At 46.5% G+C, this 19,453-nt stretch overlaps 1 long non-coding RNA gene across 1 annotated transcript in view; it reads left to right on the top strand.

Moving 5' to 3' along the window:
• Positions 1–19,217, top strand: part of LOC144169008 (uncharacterized) — a 50,203-nt gene extending 30,986 nt beyond the window's left edge. Inside the window, exons 3-5 of the long non-coding RNA XR_013322333.1 lie at positions 3,844–3,983; positions 5,880–5,997; positions 18,880–19,217. This is a non-coding gene — a long non-coding RNA (uncharacterized LOC144169008). The remainder of the gene's footprint in view (positions 1–3,843; positions 3,984–5,879; positions 5,998–18,879) is intronic.
• Positions 19,218–19,453: the final 236 nt, after the last annotated feature.

Raw genomic sequence — 19,453 nt, 5'->3', positions numbered from 1 at the left:
CACACCAGTCCAATAGAGGCCGTGTATTGAGTTACTACGTCTATGCCTCGCTGCAGCGTCTCTTCTTGAGTGCCAGGAGAGCCCGTGTGACACCAAAGGGTAATATCATCGGCATAGATGGAATGTTTTAGTCCCGGGATATCATTCAGAAGGGGTGGAAGATCGCTCATGGCCAGGTTAAACAGAGTTGGAGAAAGTATGGCTCCTTGGGGCACTCCTGCTGTAAGTTTGCGGGCATTACTGATGTGGTCTTCTACTTTGATTTTGACGAGCCGGTTAGTGAGGAAATCTCTAAGATACTGGATAGTTCTGGGTCCTAATTTGTTGCGTTTTGCTTTTTCGAGTATTGGCTCGTGAGCGACGGTATCGAAAGCTTTCTTTATATCGATCCCGACTATGGTACGAGTTTGGGCAGTGCTCTTCACTTCCACTATGTCTCTATGAATGCGCAGTATGGTGTCTTGGGCAGAGACATGTCGGCGAAAACCGGTCATCGTATAACTAAAAGCCTGGTTTTCTTCTAGAGCCCATTCAATGCGGGCCTGAACCATCTTTTCCATGAGTTTGCCTATGCAGGAGGTAAGGGAAATGGGGCGCAAATTCTTAATGTCATCAGGTGATTTACCGTGTTTAGGAATAGCAACTACATGTGCCGTTTTCCACGCCATAGGGATTTGGCCACTTTCCCAGGCTTGGTTTATGTAACCTAGGAGGGCTTCTAAGTGGTTGTATGGTAGGTTCTGCAGCATTTTATACGAAATTTGGTCTGGTCCAGGAGCTGTATTTCTTCGGATGCTTTGTAGGGCGTTTTGCAGTTCATGAATTGTGAATGGTTGATCAATGTCCGTAGTTGATGGTTGTGGGAGTGACGTCTTCGGGTACTGATCAAGGTTATTTTGGAAGCCTGATTGGACCTGCACTACCTTGATGTGTTCGAAGCTCTGGTTGAGATGTCGGACGTGCCGTGAAAGTGGTAGATTTGGTTCAGAAGCCACGTCTGCCCTGTGATTATTAAACCGCAATGGGAATGCTGTTCCTGTTTGACCAATGTATTCCATGCTGCAGGTGTTGCACCGAAGTCTGTATACCACGTTGCTCAAGTCACAATTAAATTTTATTTTTGATATGCACAAATTCGGAACAGCTTGACTTTACCTTTTCGGTTGGCACAATGTGAGGGCAAACCTTGCAGCGTGGTTTACCACAAGGTAGGCAACCCTGTGCGTTGTCTGGTGGGCCTGTCTTAGCCATTACTATTAGGTCGCGAAAGTTTTTTCTCGTCGGTACACAACTCTGGGTGGTCTTTCAGAAATTGTTGACTAAAAATTACTCTATTTTATCATGTTGAAATGTTTGTTAAGTATTTTGTTCACTCGAGGAGCCATTGCTGGGTAGGTCAGTACAAGGTTGGTCTGAGATGCGCTGTGAGTTTGGTGTAGGCTCGGCCCCGATAGAGCTGCAGTGCGATCGCGGCTTCAGCCTCTTTCTATTGCATCGTCAACGACATCTGCAGGGTAGTTCTGATCCAGAAGGGTGGTTTTGAGTTCTTGCGTATGCCTGTCAGAGTCAGAGCCGTTGGAGCACATTTTTTGGTTTCGGTTGGCCTGAGAGTATGGAATGCTGGTCTTACAGGGCCGGGGGTGGCTGCTATGAAAATGGAGGTATCTCTGACGGTCTGTTGGCTTCCTGTATAGTGTTGTGGAAAGGCGGTTGTTCTCCATAGACACGGTAACATCTAGGAAATAATGACCTCGTCAGATATCTCATGGTTGAAACTGATTGAAGAGTGAACTGCATTAAAATTCTCGATAAAACTTACGGGGTTCGTTTTTCCGGAGCTACACACAAGAAATATATCGTCCAGAAGCCTTCTGTAAAACAATGGCTTAATAGGGCAGTCCTCCAGAAATTGCATTTCCAATGACACCATGAAAATGCTTGCATAATGTGGGGCCAATTTGGTTCCCATTGCTGTTCTATTGAATTGAATGTAATGCTTTTTGTGAAAGTCGAAGTTATTGCGACTCAATACTAGGCCGAGACGGGCAGAAAGTGTATCCTTATCGATGCCTACCGAGGGCTCCTTGTTTTCGAATGTTGCAACGGTGGCCGCTATGCCATCTTGATGTGGGATATTGGAATAGAGTGAGCAAGCATCCACAGTTGCGACAACGCTTCCCGGTGGAGTTTTTAGGTTTGATATTTCGCGAAGAAAGTGATCGGTATCGTTATTGTAGGAAGGAAAGGTTGCTGGAATGTTGCAAATGAGGTAGTTAATAAAGTTGAAAATTTCTTCCGTTGCAGTGTCGTTGCCTGATGCTATGGGGCGGCCAGGATGGTTCGCCTTGTGTATTTTGGGGAGCAGGTAAAAACACCCGGCTACTGCGTATTTGGGCGACATGGCTCTCATCATAGCAGGAGGTATCTATTTGCGTGTGAACAGTAACGCCAGTGTTTCCTTGATTTCGTTTTGAATTTCCGGTTTAGGATCAGTAAGGACTTCTTTGTAAAGGTTAGCTTCACTCACCTGGCGGAACCGTTCCAGAATGTAGACAGCTTTGTCCAGGACCATTATTGCACCAGCCTTGTCCGCCGGCTTGATCACGATTTCTCTAATATTTCGCAGGGCCTCGAGGGCTCTTTGCTCCTCGCTACACAGGTTATCGCGGAAGGGCCGGTGTTTAGAATACTCTTTAACTATGTCTTTTTGTACCGCGGATTTGTAAAAAATCAAATGCTAATCCCTTCGTTCGTTTGGTGTCCAAGATTTGTCCGTTAACATGGTCACGCTGTTTTGCCTCCCCCCCCCCCCATATCGTGTTCATGAAAGTACTCCCTTAAGCGCAAATTTCGGGAAAACACATCAAGGTCCTTGTACAGTTGAAATTCATCGAATTTACCAGAGGTTGGACAAAACGTTACACCTTTAGAAAGTAGGGTTATTTAAGGCCCTGAAAGCGTTTTGCAGGAGGGGTTAACCACGTTGGTTGGTCGTGTTCTGACCTTTTCATCCAGAGGGAAGAGATTGACCACGTTAGTCGGTTTTGTTTTTACCTTTTCAGCGATGGGTGATAGATTAGCCATGCTGGTTGTGTTTTGCCCTTTTCAGCGACGGGTGCACGCTCAACGCAAGCAGCTGCCTGGGCGCGTGGGGCCCACAAGTGACTGAGTTGGGCGATGTCCACGTTATCCCATTGTAGCTTTTTCTGTTTCCTCGGAGACATATCGTTTTTTTCTTGAACCTCATATGTGTTCAATGCCTCTATTTCTGATTGAGGAAGCTCAGCCTGACGGCACTGCAGGCGCTCCTCACCCTTAATCTCCATAGCCCGGCGTCTGCTGTGCTCAACCACTATATTAGTAAGTCGGAGAGAGGCGTCAGATAGCGTTTCCTCCCAAATTTTTTTCTCGTGATCGTTAAATGTCATGGAGTTTGTGCACCCCACACTAAGACCCTTTGGTGCTACTTGAGATGAAATACACGCCGACAAATGGGGAGCATGAAGTTGGAAGTGTACCCTCTTATCAATTATTTTGTAATCGAAAGAAATTCGGGGGACCATTTCTGTTTGGGGCGGGCCATACCTGTTTGTGCCGGCAGTCACTCGGACACGGGGGGTCCATGAGAGTTGGGTAGGATAATGGGAGGGGGGTAGGAGGTAGGATAACTTTTTTTATTGAATCCTACATGGAGTTTTGAAAAAGAGTTATGCCAAGATACTATGAGTAAACTATTCACCAGTAGTGGGCGCCAACATCACTACTCTTGACTAAAGTGATGTCGTCACGCTTCTTTCGGTAAACACTGCGTAAGTCTATATTTAAAATGTGAACTTTTTGCAGGCGTTTCTTCTATACATGCACCCGGAATCGTTCTCTTGATGAATGCCCCCAAAAAAGTAGAGCACCTCTACTCGCCTTGGAAACCGCCCTTCAGAAGACGTCTGACGCGCTGTGCCAGAATGATGCATCCCTTTTCAAAGGTAAGATTCCTTGCACAATGCCATTGCAGGGAGTGGGTATTTATTAACCACGTTCCTGATAGATTACGTGTCGTATTTTTCTCTGATGCATTCATTAAAGAGGGATTCATAAGTTTGTATAGAACGCCAGTTCTCAACACACAGCTTCCCATTTTTTTAAAGATTTCATGGACAGCTGCAAAATTCGAAACCATTTCCGTCGGCATTTCGATGTCAAAGGTGCGCTGCCGCGACCAACATGGGCAGTACGAACTGTGGAAAATGGAGTGTTTAAGAGGGAAGGCTGAGTAGTTCAATGGTTTCTGTGGTTGCTGTTGTAGCGCCGCCATTCACATCGAGAGACGAATACGAGGGACTGCTGTAGTCATTTCGGCCGCCAGAACTGGCGTTTGGTATTTTCTGCTTTCAGGCTGTTTAAATTGACTGCTTTTAATCAAACGGACAAATGATAAAAAGTGTGTTTAAGCGAAACGTTCCGCCTCGCATTATTGATGTTTGTACGTGAAAATGCCCTGTAAAACAGGCACCTTTCACTGACGAAGACGATGATCGTGGATGAAGCTTTGAAAAATTAAAGCGCTTCCATGCTACGCTTGGCCACAGCTTCGTTAGGCCCCCTCCTTTAGCGGTTAATGTGCAGCAGGTGGATGACATGCGACCGTGTGACGTATCCACCTCTAATTCCATGTTCTAAGGTGGGCGTCGACCGCCGTTACCTATATCTCGACGTGCGAAGAGAAGGACGTTGCTGGGCACACCGTAAAGCTGACAGCCGCAGCACCTTAGGTTTAACATGGAACTTTTACGCTTAGTACGTTAGTGCTAACGTCACGTTTACGTGTTCAACACCATGAACCAGCACCCGTTGGAAAAATTGTTCACTGTACGTCAAGTAGCAGGTGCACTCTTAGGCAAAAGGGGCGAAAAGGTCGTCTTCTGGGGGAGTAGGAAGTGACTATGTCACAATCTCTGCACCATTTCGGGACTAAATACGGGAGGACGAACGGTTAGTCCGCCACCCAGTTGGTCCGTCCCGATACTGCATTGAACTAACTGAAGAAAGGGAGTCGCACCTCCTCCCCCTCCAGAAAAAAGAAAACAAACGTAAAAAAACAGTTGCACGAGGGTTCAAACCACCGACAACTAGATGAACCAAACACGTTACCTCGAGGTCAGGCAGCCTGGCAGGGGATTTGGTAGAAAATATCTATTCAAGAGTGACGCGTGCAGTAGTTTGGCAAACGCGACGATTTATTGCGGCTGGTGCCCGAAGTGGCTTGAATGCACCATTGTATGAATGAATAACGCCACTCTGACATCCGTGTGGGCGGCCCATCGGCATGCAACACATTCTTTTGAATGGGCACGGTTTAACGTTATTCTCTGCAATATTACTGAAGAGGCAACGTGCCAACGGCTGCACTTATCTTTATTTGTCAAAAAGGCAGTATAACTGTTCTCGGGCACTGGTGGTACAAGAGTTAGTATCCCGACGGATTGAATCAACAAAATATTTATGGCACTAAGGCATATTATTTCCTTAGTTTCAAGTTCAACGTGCCCAGCATTTCAGTTTTGTAAATAGCGTTTGGCTTCAAGTGGCACAAGGTTCATTCTTATAGCCATAACGTTTAGTGTCTTATTATATATCCTACAAGTGCCATCTCAAATGGATAAAAGAATATGTATTATGATATATTATCTTAGTAGACTCGATAGTTTCATCACTTCTTAGGTACAAAGTGGTGTTCAGTCGCTTCTAATTTTATGCGCTAGCAATGCACGTGCTTCATAGTAAAAAGTAGGCACTAAAGACCACATTTTGTGTTGTGTTTTTATGTCTACACGGGTCCGCCCATCTTCAACCGAAATTTCTTTCTTGTCTCCTTGGCGCAGATACGAGACTGCCAGCGACCTGCTTCAGCTGGGGCAAGTTTACCAGCTGCCTTAATGAAATGGACATTAGAATACCTTACTTCGCCTGGTTACACAACTTGACACAAGAAAGCTTGGAGTAAGATACCTTTTTTTGTTTTGTTATCCTCTTGTCACGGGCATTTTTTCTTGTGAGCGGCGGGTGGCGAAATAGTTATTTCAAGAACTTCCTTTTAGTTACTGTTTCAGACAGGCACTCCTTTCTGTTACAGTGCTTTCCTATTACGAACGAAAATAGACTCGAAGTTAATTTAAAACTGTACGTGGATCTTAGCCACCGTGTTCTTCCTTTCGCTGAAAAGGGAAACCTTCTTTGCTTGGCCAATTGTTACTTGGTTTTTCACCACAATGACTGTGTGACCGCACGACTTTGTGAACCTCATATTACGCTTTTTTTCGTAAACAATTATCCTCTAAACTTACTTCAGCAGTCATATAACAAAACACACTGCAGTGGACCCTTGCGGGTAGCGTACTAGTTTATAAAACCATTGTAAGCAAACAACTACCACGCGTTTTCAGCCCTTCCAGTTGTGCAACTGATTGATGAAGTTAGGACAATCGACAATTCATTTTCTTTCAAAAGTAACAAATGAATACCGAGGGTCTGTTACATTCTCCTCCGGGCTTAAGTAATGATAAAAAACCAAAGCCGTTCCACTCAATGTGAAAGCTTTGGGAAACAGTGATTCGCCATAAGGACCTGTATCGCCGTCAGCCTCTCAGTGCTACCACCCAACCAAAATTCTAATTTCCCGCCTTCGCAGTGCTTGCGCGCCCCCTGCCTGAAACTGCACCAGCAGGAGTTCTGTTGTGTTTGTTTTTGCTTTTCCTCCCCAAAGTGCCGTCGTAGAAATGTCCCTTTTTTGCGCTTACTGTTGTACGAAGAAACCCAGCGAGCGTCTCTAATTAAATGAAGGTGGGCGCCGCCGGTTAATTTACGTATATTCTGCCTGAAGGGTACCTACGGTTTTCTTCTCGCGCTAAACAACGGGGAGATGCTTGACAAGCGGCCCCGGTTCACGAGTTTTAAACGATTATGACTATAATAACCCGCTTAGCTCTCGAAGCCTCTGTGTTCCACCGCGACGACAGCCAATGCTACGGAACGCCGTGTGGCTTTACTTGGGTACAGCGAGCGAGCTACGACGACAAGGCGCGGTTGTAAAGTGCGCTGCTCTTGACAGAGATGCACAAGGAGAGGAAGCGGAAATATAGTTCCAGGCGACGCATACAACAAAAGATAACCGAGCGTTCTTGAACACAATGTCAGCACCGTTGTTCGGAAGCAATGTCACAGAACATTTCCACTCCATGTACTTGCCAGCTGAATCTCATTAATATGGACACGATTATTGCAGTCAGTGGAGCTTTCCGTCAGATGCAATGTGAGCTCTTCTACCGCAGTTTCATGCAGGACTATCAACTACCCCCTGATTACTGGATTGGCCGAACCTTGCTTGTTTGAAAACAGCCATTTAAGGAATAAATCCGGTTGTGCGAGACTTTCATTTTGTAGCAGGATCCAAGATCGCACAGACGTTAAGTATTATTGCTAGACTTTATTATGTGTGTCCTAAAACTGCCATGTAAATATATTTGAGGCCGCGATCACAGAAAGCAACAGTCATCATTCTATTCGACTTAGGGACGAGGATTAGCGTTAATGGAAATAAATTGGGTCCTAGACACAACCTCAAAAGGGGTATGATCTTCATTCCGGTGCCAGATTTTTAGCCTTCATAAGACATCTCAGATACTGTGAACCAAATCCATCGTAACTGAAAACATTTTCAAATTCAGTGCAAGTGAAATTTTCCGCAGGCCGCCGAGAAATGTTTGACGCGTGCATGAGAAAAGCTCACTTGTGGCAGAACTTACTTGTGTACTGCTGCTGCTTCATGTTTACGCACGTAACGTAATGTTGGTGCCAAAAATGGCGTGAAAACACAGTACATGGAGTAGCTTGCGCATTCCTTATAATCGTCCGCGAGGCAGCACCGTACGTCGTGCAGAGCGCCGAGATTCGTGTATGCCAGATTTAGACTACGCTCCTTCTACAGAATGGTCATCTATTCAATTGCCGGTGAGGCAGCGCCCTTGGGAGCCGGTTGAGAATGATGAACAACATGGCAGAGAAATAGTGTGGTGTTTTAATATGAAGGCAGTGAATGGCATATTCAATGCAAAAGGCGGCGTCTACTTAAAGGCTGTTGGAGGAATTGGAAACGTGGAAAATGCACCCACGCGGCAGCGAAGACTCGCACGCTTTGACGTTAGCCGAATAAAAACATTATGTAAAGCGATGAAACCACTGCTAGGCACTGCATGGGTCTCCGCCGAAGCACGTGGAAAGCAGGAAGTCCGGATTCGGCTGTGAGTGTGTTGATCGGTGGCAGCGGCTCGTCAAATCAAGCATTTGCCGCACTGACCACACACCGAGGCGCAAGAATTGCAGCTCAAAAGCGCAAGGAACATTCTGAGGCGTACAAACTTTGATAGCTCTTCCGCGTTTCGCGTCTCGGAAAAACTGCTTGAAGAGCGCTTCTTTTCGGTGGGGCTTCCTTATGGAGGCGGGGTGTTTCAACAACAAGCAGGCTACTGGTCTTGCATGAATAACGATTCAAAACTTTTGGCCAGACGGCGCGATCTTCTAGCTTAAATTGCACTGTGAAAAGTAATGAAATAAATATACAGGACCTATTTTGCGTTCACATGGACTACATACTGCTATGGTCCTAACAGTCTGGTTAATTCCTTAGAGAGCTAACTGGACACATAAAAGCTTACATTGTTCTCTTTTGAGGCCCCGGCCCCAACCTATCGCAAGGACTGTGAGAGAATTGTTTGGCTTCAGTTACCTTTCCACCTCGGTTTTGGCTAGCTTCACTCCGGAAAACACATGCTTAGAGAGTGCACGAAACAGGAGGCGTTAATATTTAAAAGGGCCTTCCACCCTTGGGAAAGAAACCAATTCTGCCGATAGTGTTCTGTTTTACGGCCGGGGTGCTCCATAGGCTCCAGAATAACAAGAAGTACATGATACCGGGCAAGGCAAGCTTCATTAGCAACGTTCATGGGCGAACACCACGTGCTCACAGTGAGTTTCGCACGTTGTGTTTAGCAGGTGTGGGAAACCATTGTTCAAAGAAGCCTTTCCCACGCAGTCTGATTACTCCATAAAGAATTCTGAAAGGCAAGCGCCTGCCTGCAACATTTCGTTCAGTTCATATGATGAATACAACCACGTAGAAATAGATTTAAAAACATGGCTACAATAGTTGAAGTGGCCTTCACACGTGGAGAAGAATTTCTTCAAAGTTCTACAGTGAACTTACCCCATAACGAAGTGTAACGTATCAAGAGGGGTTCTTGTACACGTGTAGGGTGTATGTAGTGAACCAGATATGTGGCCACCAAAAGTACGAAACTATTAGTTAAAACAAGACAAAAAGTAGAAATCGCCTTAGCTGGAAAGGCAAACTAATTCAAAATAATAATAAATGATTGAAATACTGGAAAGCGTATTTTAAAACTGGCGACAATCTCCGCCTGAGAAAGACGTTGCCCCCTACTAGCAAACTATAAGGTACTTTCCAACGAGTTCAATACAACCTCCTAACCTTTCACCAGACCAATATTTGAAAGCGGCAATAGCGACCTTCATCTGTGTAAACGCTTCTGGGGAAGCTGAAGCGAATATGACGCACGCGCTCCAGATGGCGTTTCGTACCACGGGCACTTGTAAGTACAAAGAAAGTTACATCTTGCATCTCCGGCTATGGTCCCTAAATGCAAACTATTCTTTAGATCGGAGTAATTTGCCGGAGAGTCTGAGAGCCAGTATTTCAACGAGGCTTTGGCACCTGCATTAGGCACAGAGGTGAGAGTGCCAGCGTACGTGTGTGTCAGTTCAGGCAGCGAGAAAAAAACGAACAGGGCCTATCAAGAAGTAGAATTTCAGCACAGCTGTGTTACATGAGTGAAGCGTAAGCGCAAACAGACACGGGCGAAAAGGGGAAACGACACCAGCGCTTACTATCGACTGAAAGGTTTATTAAAACTGAATACACGTTTATACCACACCAAGACCTAACACACCTAACACACCACACCAAGACCGTCGCACATGCGTATAGCAGTACATGAGCACAACCACCCCATTTCCTTCTCCTCTTTTTCTTTCTCTCGTCTTCTACCCCCTGTGCTTAAGAAGTTGCACTCCTTTATCTAGAATACTCAGCGACAGGTGATTTAAACAATCACAAGCCCTAACCCGGATATGGAAGACTTCAGAACTTTTTCTGGTAGCACGGTCTCTGTGCTTAAAAACAACTTGCGTGTCTGTGAAGCATGGCTAACAACCGTAGTCTGAACAGTGCAGCGCCAGGTGTGTGTAGGGCCTTCCTTTTAAGGAGGAATGGTGCTCCCTCAAACGTACATTGAGACAGCGGCCTGTACGGCCGATGTACACCCGGCCCCCGGACATTGGAATGCAGTACACAACATTGGTCATACACGGAACAAATTGGAGACTCTTTTATCAAACAGCCACGTCGGGGAATATTGTCTCGGAATCGAGCCTCTTGCTGACCATGCTGCATAATCTGCCTAGCTTGTTCCTGGCCGGTAAAACCACCTAAACGCCGAGTCTGTCAGTCGAGTTCTTAAGGCGATGCGACAGCGCATCTAAATAGGGTATGACCGCCACTTTTTTACTCTGGTCGGTATCTGTTATGTGATGTGAGAAACCTTTGAACTGCTTCACAAGACGCTGACAGATCGCCTGGAGCATGGAGAGGGGAAAGCCAGCGTTCTCCAGACGAAGTATTCGCGTATTGAAACTTTTTTGCGCCATATGATAACAGGACTTGTTGAGTGGGCATTTGAGGCACGTGTGGGCTATCCCGTACTTAAATGAAAAGAAGTGAAGTTCAAGAGCGGCTTGCTACAACGGGGCGCGTACATCCAGCATGTATGACGCCGCGAGAAACGGAGCTCGAGGTCAAGAAATTGGAAAGGGCAGTCAGCAGGAACCTCAGCCGTGAACTTCAAACCTTTACCTTTCGCCTTCAAGGCATCAAGAAGAGCACACTCGAAGGTCTCAAGTTGTACGTTGCAGCTGAGGACCAAAAAATCGTCCACATAACGGAAAACCTTAGCGGCAACACACTGTAAAGCAAGCTGCACATCACAGTCAACCTCGGCCACAAAAATGTTGCTCAGGACTGGAGAAACCTTAGACGCAATGCACACACCCGACATTTGTACGTGTACCTTATTTTGAAACCCCACACCAGTACTCTGCATGTAAAAGATGAGCAGCTCCAAAGACGTCCAGGGAGCAAGGGAGGAAGCCGTTGTCTAGGAAAAGCCAATATACTTCCATTGTGTACAGGGAACCGTTCTCAAAAAAGCCATCTCCTAGCCTGGCTACGTAGTCTTCGTCTTCTTCGTCTTAGTGCCTGCTTAGCTGGCTGCGAGCTTCTTCGTCTTCCATGCAAGTTCCAACATCTTCCCGCCCCACAAGCGTTCGTGTATGCGGGATAAGTCAAATCGATGAAGGTACTGTCCGAGTCCTTGCAATGGTGTTTTGTACATTCATGCCCAGCCGGTGTCTCAGGTACGTTTTTTTTCTTATCTTCGGCCAACTCTTTCTTCGTGACTTTGCCTTTTTTCTTACTTTTTTCCTATGTTTTCTTTTGATACCTGTTTCAGGTGTCTGATCGCAGTCGTATCCGCCTTTGAAGTTCCGAATGGGCAAAGACTCAGGATGTAGTTTTCTTGACATCTTGCATTTGCACCCGATGCCCGCTTGAAATCGTGAACGTTGATATCTTGCTCTGTGTGAATCTTCTCAGGACCACGCTGTCCAGGTTTCTTCACTTTGTGAACACGTGTGGTGGCTTGCTTCGTCGTACATGCGATCATGCCGACGATAGCATTGTCATCTGGCGTATTTCCTGGAACATGGGATGCGTAGTCTGCAGCAGGGGCGAAGTGGACATAAAGGTGTATGGTTATCGAGGAATCCGACTCTTTATGGGCAGCGCGTTGGAACAGTTCGTTCCTTGTAGCACTGATATCATGTGGTAGTAACCCCTGCACTAATATCTCGGTCGTAAGTCTCGCTCCGTCAACGTACTCCTGTCGCAGACACACATCCAGAACATGGTCGCGCTTCGGTCTCAGTGATGACTCGTCGTTGTCCTGTGTAGTTCCTTGCACTTTTGGCGGTAGCACACCAGCATCTGGATTTACTTCTTCCGTCTTCAGAAAATCCTCCTAGATACAGTCTGCACCTGCATACTTTGTATCCGCAGGATGGTCTCCCTTCAGGCGCGTAGGCTTCGCCGGTAATGCCTTCGGCAGCCGGTTCGTCGTCCACAATGTTCGCTTCGGGCAGGGATGTGGTGGACGGGGATTGCGATGATTTCATTTTATTCTGGGTATCATTCGGTGGCTGGTGTGGTGTATCCAGTATTACGGCGTCTTCGTTTCTGCGCGAGGGAGGTACCGTTGTCTGGGGTCTTGTCACAGCCGAGTGGTCATTAAAACATGAACATGTCATGGTTGTGGCTGGTGATGCAAGTATGCTTGATGGTTCTTGTGGTTCATGAGCGATTACCGAAATGCCCCTCCATGTCATCGAAGCCGTTGGCTTCCTGCAGGTTTCGGTTCCCTCCTCAGGCTCGTCACCCTCGCTTGTAGGACTCCATTCATAATGCGGCAGGTGTTGCCTTCTGTCCTCTTTGGCGAGAGGTCGCTCCTGAGGGGCAAGGGCTTCTCGTCCATAAAGCCTTTTTCTAGGTAACAAAAAATTCTGCATGCTTCTCTGACCAAATCTATAGCGTCGTCGGGTTGGCCATCGACACTGGTTCCGCATGCAACGGCATCCAGCTTCTCGGTGATTGCAGCAAGCCAGTCGGCACTGTGCTGGAGCCTTGCTAACGAAATTGCGGCCTCGACATCTTTGTTGTGCTCTATAGTAGGCGTTATCTCGGCAAAAGGCTTTCTATTGAATTCGGGAGGCTGTTGGGGGAAATGCGGAGCCGGTTCCGCTGTCTCGGCGCCTTCTTCGAGCTTCGGGGTGAGGATGGCGGTCGAAAAATTGAATTCCGCTGCACGGCTGACCTCGTCGTGTCGCCTGACGTCCTGGGTTTCGGCACCATGTGGAGAACGTACAGGGAGGCAAAGCAGGAGGCCGTCGTCTAGGAAAAGCCAATATATTTACATTATGTACAGGGAACCGTTCTCAAAGCAGCCATCTCGTCGCCTCGCTTGGTCGTCTTCGTCTTCTTCGTCTGAGTGCCTGTTGAGCTGGGTTCGAGCTCCTTCGTCTTCCATGAAAGTTCCAACCACCATCATCACCATCACCACCAGCCTATCTACGCCCACTGCAGGGCAAAGGCCTCTCCCATTATTCTCCAATTGCCTCGGTCCTGTGCCAACTGTGACCAATTTATCCCCGCAAACTTCTTTATCTCATCTGCCCATCTAACTTTCTGCCGCCCCCTGCAACGCTTGCCTTCTCTAGGGATCCATTCTGTTACCCTTAATGACCAGCGGTTATCTTGCCTTCGCAGGGATCTGTACAGTAGCCAGGACATACAGGATAATGCCGAACGAGACAGTAGTTCACAGGAGATAGACATCCCACCAGTAACTACCTAAGAAGTAAGGAAGGCCTTGAAAGAAATGAAAGGGGGCAAAGCACCTGGTGAGGATCAGATAACAGCAGACCTCTCGAAGGATGGCGGAGAAATTGTCCTTGAAAAACTGGCAAACCTGTATACGCAATGCCTAATGACCGCAATGGTACCGGAATCTTGGAAGAACGCGAACATCATCCTAATTCATAAGAAAGGCGACATGAAGAACTTGAAAAATTACCGGCCGATCAGCTTACTGTCAGTCGTCTACAAGGTATTTACCAAGGTAATCGCTAACCGAATTTCTGCAACCTTAGATTTCAGTCAACCTAAAGAACAAGCAGGGTTCCGTAAAGGTTATTCAACAATGGACCATATTCACACGATCAATCAGGTGATAGAGAAGTGCGCTGAGTATACTGAACCCCTATATATAGCCTTCATAGATTATGAGAAAGCATTTGACTCGGTCGAAACCCTAGCAGTCATTCAGGCATTACGGAACCAGGGGGTAGACGAGCATTATGTAACAATACTAGAGGATATCTACAATGGGTCTACAGCTACGATCATCCTCCATAGGGAGAGCAGTAAAATACCTATAAGAAAGGGTGTCAGACAAGGAGACACAATCTCTCCAATGCTATTCACAGCATGTTTACAGGAAGTATTCAGAACGTTGGATTGGGAACAGGTGGGTGTAAGGGTTAATGGAGAATACCTCAGTAACCTCAGATTTGCTGATGACGTTGCCTTGCTAAGTAACTCAGGGGACGAATTGCAAAGCGTGCTTTCCGCACTGGGCGAACAGAGTAGAACCGTGGGACTGAAAATTAATATGCAGAAAACTAAAGTAATGATCAATAACCTCGGGACAGCACAGCAATTTGAAATAGGTGGCGAGGCAGTGGAAGTGGTAAGCGAATATATCTACTTAGGCCAAGTTGTGACCCCAGATCCAAACCATGAGGCAGAGATAATTAGAAGGATCAGAATGGGGTGGGGTGCATATGGCAGACATTCTCAGATAATGAATAGCACTCTACCATTGTCGCTGAAGAAGAAAGTGTATGACAGCTGCATCTTACCGGTACTCACCTACGGGGCAGAAACTTGGAGGCTCACTAAGAGGGTTCAACTTAAATTGAGAACAACTCAGCGGGCAATGGAGCGGAAAATGATAGGTGTAACATTAAGGGACAGGAAGAGAGCGGAGTGGGTCAGGGAGCAAACTGGTGTTAAAGACATATTAGTAGAAATTAAGAAGAAGAAATGGACGTGGGCAGGACATGTAATGCGAAAGTTCCAACACTTATCATCAAACCCCACACCAGGGGCCCTATTCTCGACGGAACAACTTGCCGTGAATTCTGGCAATTTTCCAGAAGTCTTTTCTGATTGGCTTTCAATTTTGGTCACGTGCTTCCGGTTTACAAAGAGGTTGTGTGTGCTGTCATTTTGACGTTTCATGACGTTTACGGGCGCCAGTTCTAAAGTTTGCCTTATTTCTCTTTACTGAAAGCGCCTAATTCTTGGCCGGCAGTGAAAAACTAGACCAAATGCACCAGACATGACAACGTAAGGTTGTCTTTGGTATTCAACAACAATACTTCTTGTAATACACACCCTCTCTGTGATTGGCTGAGAAGGTGTGACGTAATTTAAACAGTTGGCGCGAACGATTACGCCCCACAATGTCAACTTCAGTCTGCGTAAAAGTGACTCAATGTTACGTAACAGCTTGAAAATGGCGGCTGTTTTTGTTGCAAAATAAAAGCAAAATAGGACAAAAACTTGCCCCCGCTTTCCGATACGCGAAATGTCCTGCAATGTGCAGCAGGCGCAGTTTCGCATGACGCGCGGTTTAAAGCATGTTGTCTATTAAGAAATAATAGTGTCGACTGTTTCCGAGTCAGCACTCACTGAGCATACAAATAACGTTCCGTTGTTGGCTTTTATGTTTGGGAATAAAATAAAAATTATTTGTTTGCCGTAACGCCAAAATAAAAGGGCGGTACTTGCCTTTCCACGACAGAGAACCCAACGCATGGCATTTGTCCACACCCTTCCAAGTAAGCTGCTGGATCACATGATCGAACTCAAGAGAAAAATAACAACGAAAAGTGACTCTTGTTTATTACAGCGCTGATTGAAATGGATCTTGTCGAATGGGTTGAATCGGTGACATCGGTGAGCTCCGCGGTTATCAGGCGTAGCGCTTTGCTGCTCTTATGTGTCACACAAGCGATGATCGCCGCCGACTATTTCTGTGATCACGACGTAAACTTGTAACAGAGCAGCAGGCGATGGTGTGGCGGCATGGGAAGGTGATAACGCAACAAAGCTTGCATTTAAGCAGAGAGCCCAACTATGTTACTAAAAGCGATTCAAAGAACTAAATAGATACGGTAAAAATTGTGTAATGTTCTTTAGCTCTCCATCCGGCTTTCGCTCACTTTCGAATCAACGTTACTCGATCGCCTGCTGGTGTTGACGCCAATTTTGACCTGCAGAAATACGTTTTAAAGACGAGAGTCTTTCTTGGGCTACTTAAACCGAGAAAATTTGGTCTGTCTGTATGTCTGTCTCTCCGTGACTCGATTCAGCCGGCCGGCCAAAGTAAACTTGATATTGCGCAAAATTCTTATATACTCGCAACCAAACGTAAACGGCTAAGCCTGGTTAATGTGTTCATACTTCTCAACTTTGCTGAACAAGTACAAGACATTACGCAAATATAAGACAGGAAATTAGTACACAAGGGGTATTTACAGTGCTCCCTTATAAAAAAATTCATGCATTCTTGGTTTTTCGATAGCAAAGGATATTCTACATCTATAGCAGAAAACCGCGGCCTCCTGGCGGCATATGAAAAATCACGCGGCAGCAGAAACGAAAGGTTCCACCAGCTAGGGTCCACGCTCTGCTTGGAACGCACGTGGAGCACGGCCACGCGAGTCTCTAAACCTTGTAGTCGGCCATCTCGATTCACGCGCGTCTCCGCCGTACTGCAGCGCTGGCATCCAGGAACCCGGCCTGTAGCAGTGGAACGCGGTAAATTCAAATCGCCTTGCGCTAACCTTTAGTGTGTTTACCTTGGTATGAGCGCGACTGTACCAGAACGGCATGAGAGGTGAGCGGGAAAGCAAAAGGGGGCATTTTCTTGGCAAATGTCTACAAAGACTATCGTCTTTTGGCGACATTTGCAACAAAAGGAGCAGATACGCGGCCAATTTTTTTCTTGTCAGCCTCACCTACCGTGTTAATTTTTATAGTACACGCCAAGAGTTTTTATATCTTCCTTGCGCGATATCGGGAACCTTGATTGCGATCTTTATGCGCGAATCGTGAAAAACAGTGCATGTCGTCATAGCTATAGGTGCAGCACGTCACTCTTTGCTTACATCGTGCTAGAGCAAAGAAAAACATGGCGAATGGCCGGCAATTTCTGGAGTCGAGAAATTAAGGCGCCAGTACACTGAAGTAGAAACTGAGCAGCTCCAAAACCGCCGCCACGGGGATTCCCCTACGATTCGCAAAGCCCAGCTCATCATTGTCGTTTGTTATGCAATCTCTAGTACGTCGGTTCAGCACATCATGAGGCAGGAAGTAAAACAGGTCCTCAACGTCCACGCTAATTCCCGACACGTTCAAGCAATCAACAGAAGACAGATACTCCACCACCGCCACAGGATTCCCCGCAGAAAACCAATCAATGATGGTCAAAGATTCTAAATGCTTCTGTAAGAAACCAGAAACAGCCACCTGCCATGACCCTCGCTCTGAAACGATAGAACGGAAGGGTAACCCCGGCTTGTGGGATTTTGCTGCACAAAACAGCTTCAACTTCTGTTCCTTCTCCTTCGTAATAGCCGTGGCTAGGCCATCCAGATTCTAGGAAGTAGACATGTCCAGGGCCTGGTGCCCGGCTAATAACCCACTGGCAAGTATCTCTTCGGAATTCTTCCGTACCGCTGCCACTGCCCTTTCTGCGAACGTGGTCTGCTCAAGGACAACAAAATGGCCTTCCTTAACTGACTCGGGTAGACGGCCGCCTTGAGCTACCAAAACACAAGAGACCGAGTTTAATGAAGCCTCCCTTGTAACGGCAGTGCCGCGCATGGCAACCGCGTCAACACTTTCACTGACTTGAAACTTGAACTTCACTTCTTTTCTACGAACGGGATAGCCCACACGTGCCTCAAATCAGCAGTTAACAAGTTCTGTTATCATTTAGGGCAATAGAGCTTCAATGCGCGAATAGTTCGGCTGGAGAACGCTGGCTATCCCCTCTCCGTGCTCTAGGCGATCTGTCAGGGTATTATAGAGCAGTTGACAGGGTTCGCACATCACATAACAGATACCAGCCAGAGTAAACAAGTGGTGGTCATCCCCGATGTACATGCCCTGTAGCATCGCCTTAACAAGACGAATGAGGGATTCTGGTTTTAGGTGGTTTTCTTGGCCAGGAACAAGCTAGGCAGATTATGCAGCATTGTGAGCAACAGGTCCGATTCCGGAGACAATATTCCCCGACGTGGCAGTTTGATAAAACATAGACTCCAATTTGTTCGGTGTATGACCAATGTTGTGTACTGCGTTCCAATGTCCTGTGGCCAGGTGTACGTCGGCCATACCGGCCGCTGTGTTAATATACGCTTGAGGGGGCACCATTCCTTCTTGAAAGAAAGGCCCTACACACACCTGGCGCTCACTGGTCAGACTGCGATTTCCATGCTTCACATACACGCAAGTTGTTTTTAAGCACAGAGACCACAATACCAGAGAAATTGCTGAAGCCTTTCATATCCGGATTATGGGTTCTGACTGTATAAGTCACCCGTCGCCGAGTATTCTAGATAAAGAGGTGAAACTTCTTAAGAAGGGGTAGAAGACAAGGGGAAAAAAAGAGGACAAGAAAATGGGGCGATTGTACTAATGTACCACAATACGCATGTGCGATGGTCACACGTGCTTGATTGTCAGGTCTTGTTTTGGTATATATGTGTTTTCAACTGTAATAAATCTTTCAGTTGATAGTAAGGGCTGGTGTCGTTTCCCTTTCTCGTCCCAGTGTCTGTTTGCGCTTAAGCCTTTCTCATGAATGTTCACAAACTAGCTCGTCTCTCCATTTCGTACAATTATGATAGGTGACAAGAAAGGGAAGGCTTCGAGACAGATACGGATAGGCAGAACATGCTTCGAGTTGAAACACAGGGAACATTCAAATGGTGCTCTCTTTAATGTTCTACGCCATTAAAGACAACTTAAAGGCGCAAGTTTCGTAATTTGCATTACGATCACCGCAGTGCCATCAAAGCCGATATTTCCACGTGCATCAGAAGAAGCCGTAAAGACACAGCGGAGTGCAAAACAGCTGACTTCGGGCCAGTGAACAAGGTACTCGACATTTTCTTCGGTCAATCTGCTAGCGGAAGTGGACTGACTGCACCAGCCTCGCCTCCATTTTGACGGCATTGGTCTCCGTGGTTTTGTCGTTAGCCCTTTCACAATGACAGAAGCACATTTGCAGCTGGAGCGATACTTCCAGCAACGCCGACCTCACTGGAATTGTGTGTGCCAGAGACTGCAGCCTTGCTTTAGGAAACAGAATTATGTGAAAATTCCACCTATGTTGGACTTCGGGAGCACGCCTAGCTCCGAAGTATGCTAATTGGGGGAACTAAGCCATAGTTTTCGAAGACCACTTTATGCCCATTTAGGGGATTTATTTCGCGGTCATAACCTCCTTATGTCAGGCTTGAAATGGTAAGAATACCTTTCAGGCAGTCATGGCTACAATATGATTGTTTGAAGAGTACTCTTTCTTGAAAAGCCTCCTTCTTGAAAAGGTATTCTTGCTTGAAAAGCCTACGGAGGATT

This window comes from Haemaphysalis longicornis, unplaced genomic scaffold (genome assembly GCF_048455015.1).
Source record: "Haemaphysalis longicornis isolate Haplotype H1 unplaced genomic scaffold, Haemaphysalis longicornis Haplotype H1 scaffold_2, whole genome shotgun sequence".
NCBI lineage: Eukaryota > Metazoa > Arthropoda > Arachnida > Ixodida > Ixodidae > Haemaphysalis > Haemaphysalis longicornis.
Note: the sequence above shows the minus strand (reverse complement) of the source record. Positions and strands in the feature narration are given on the sequence as shown.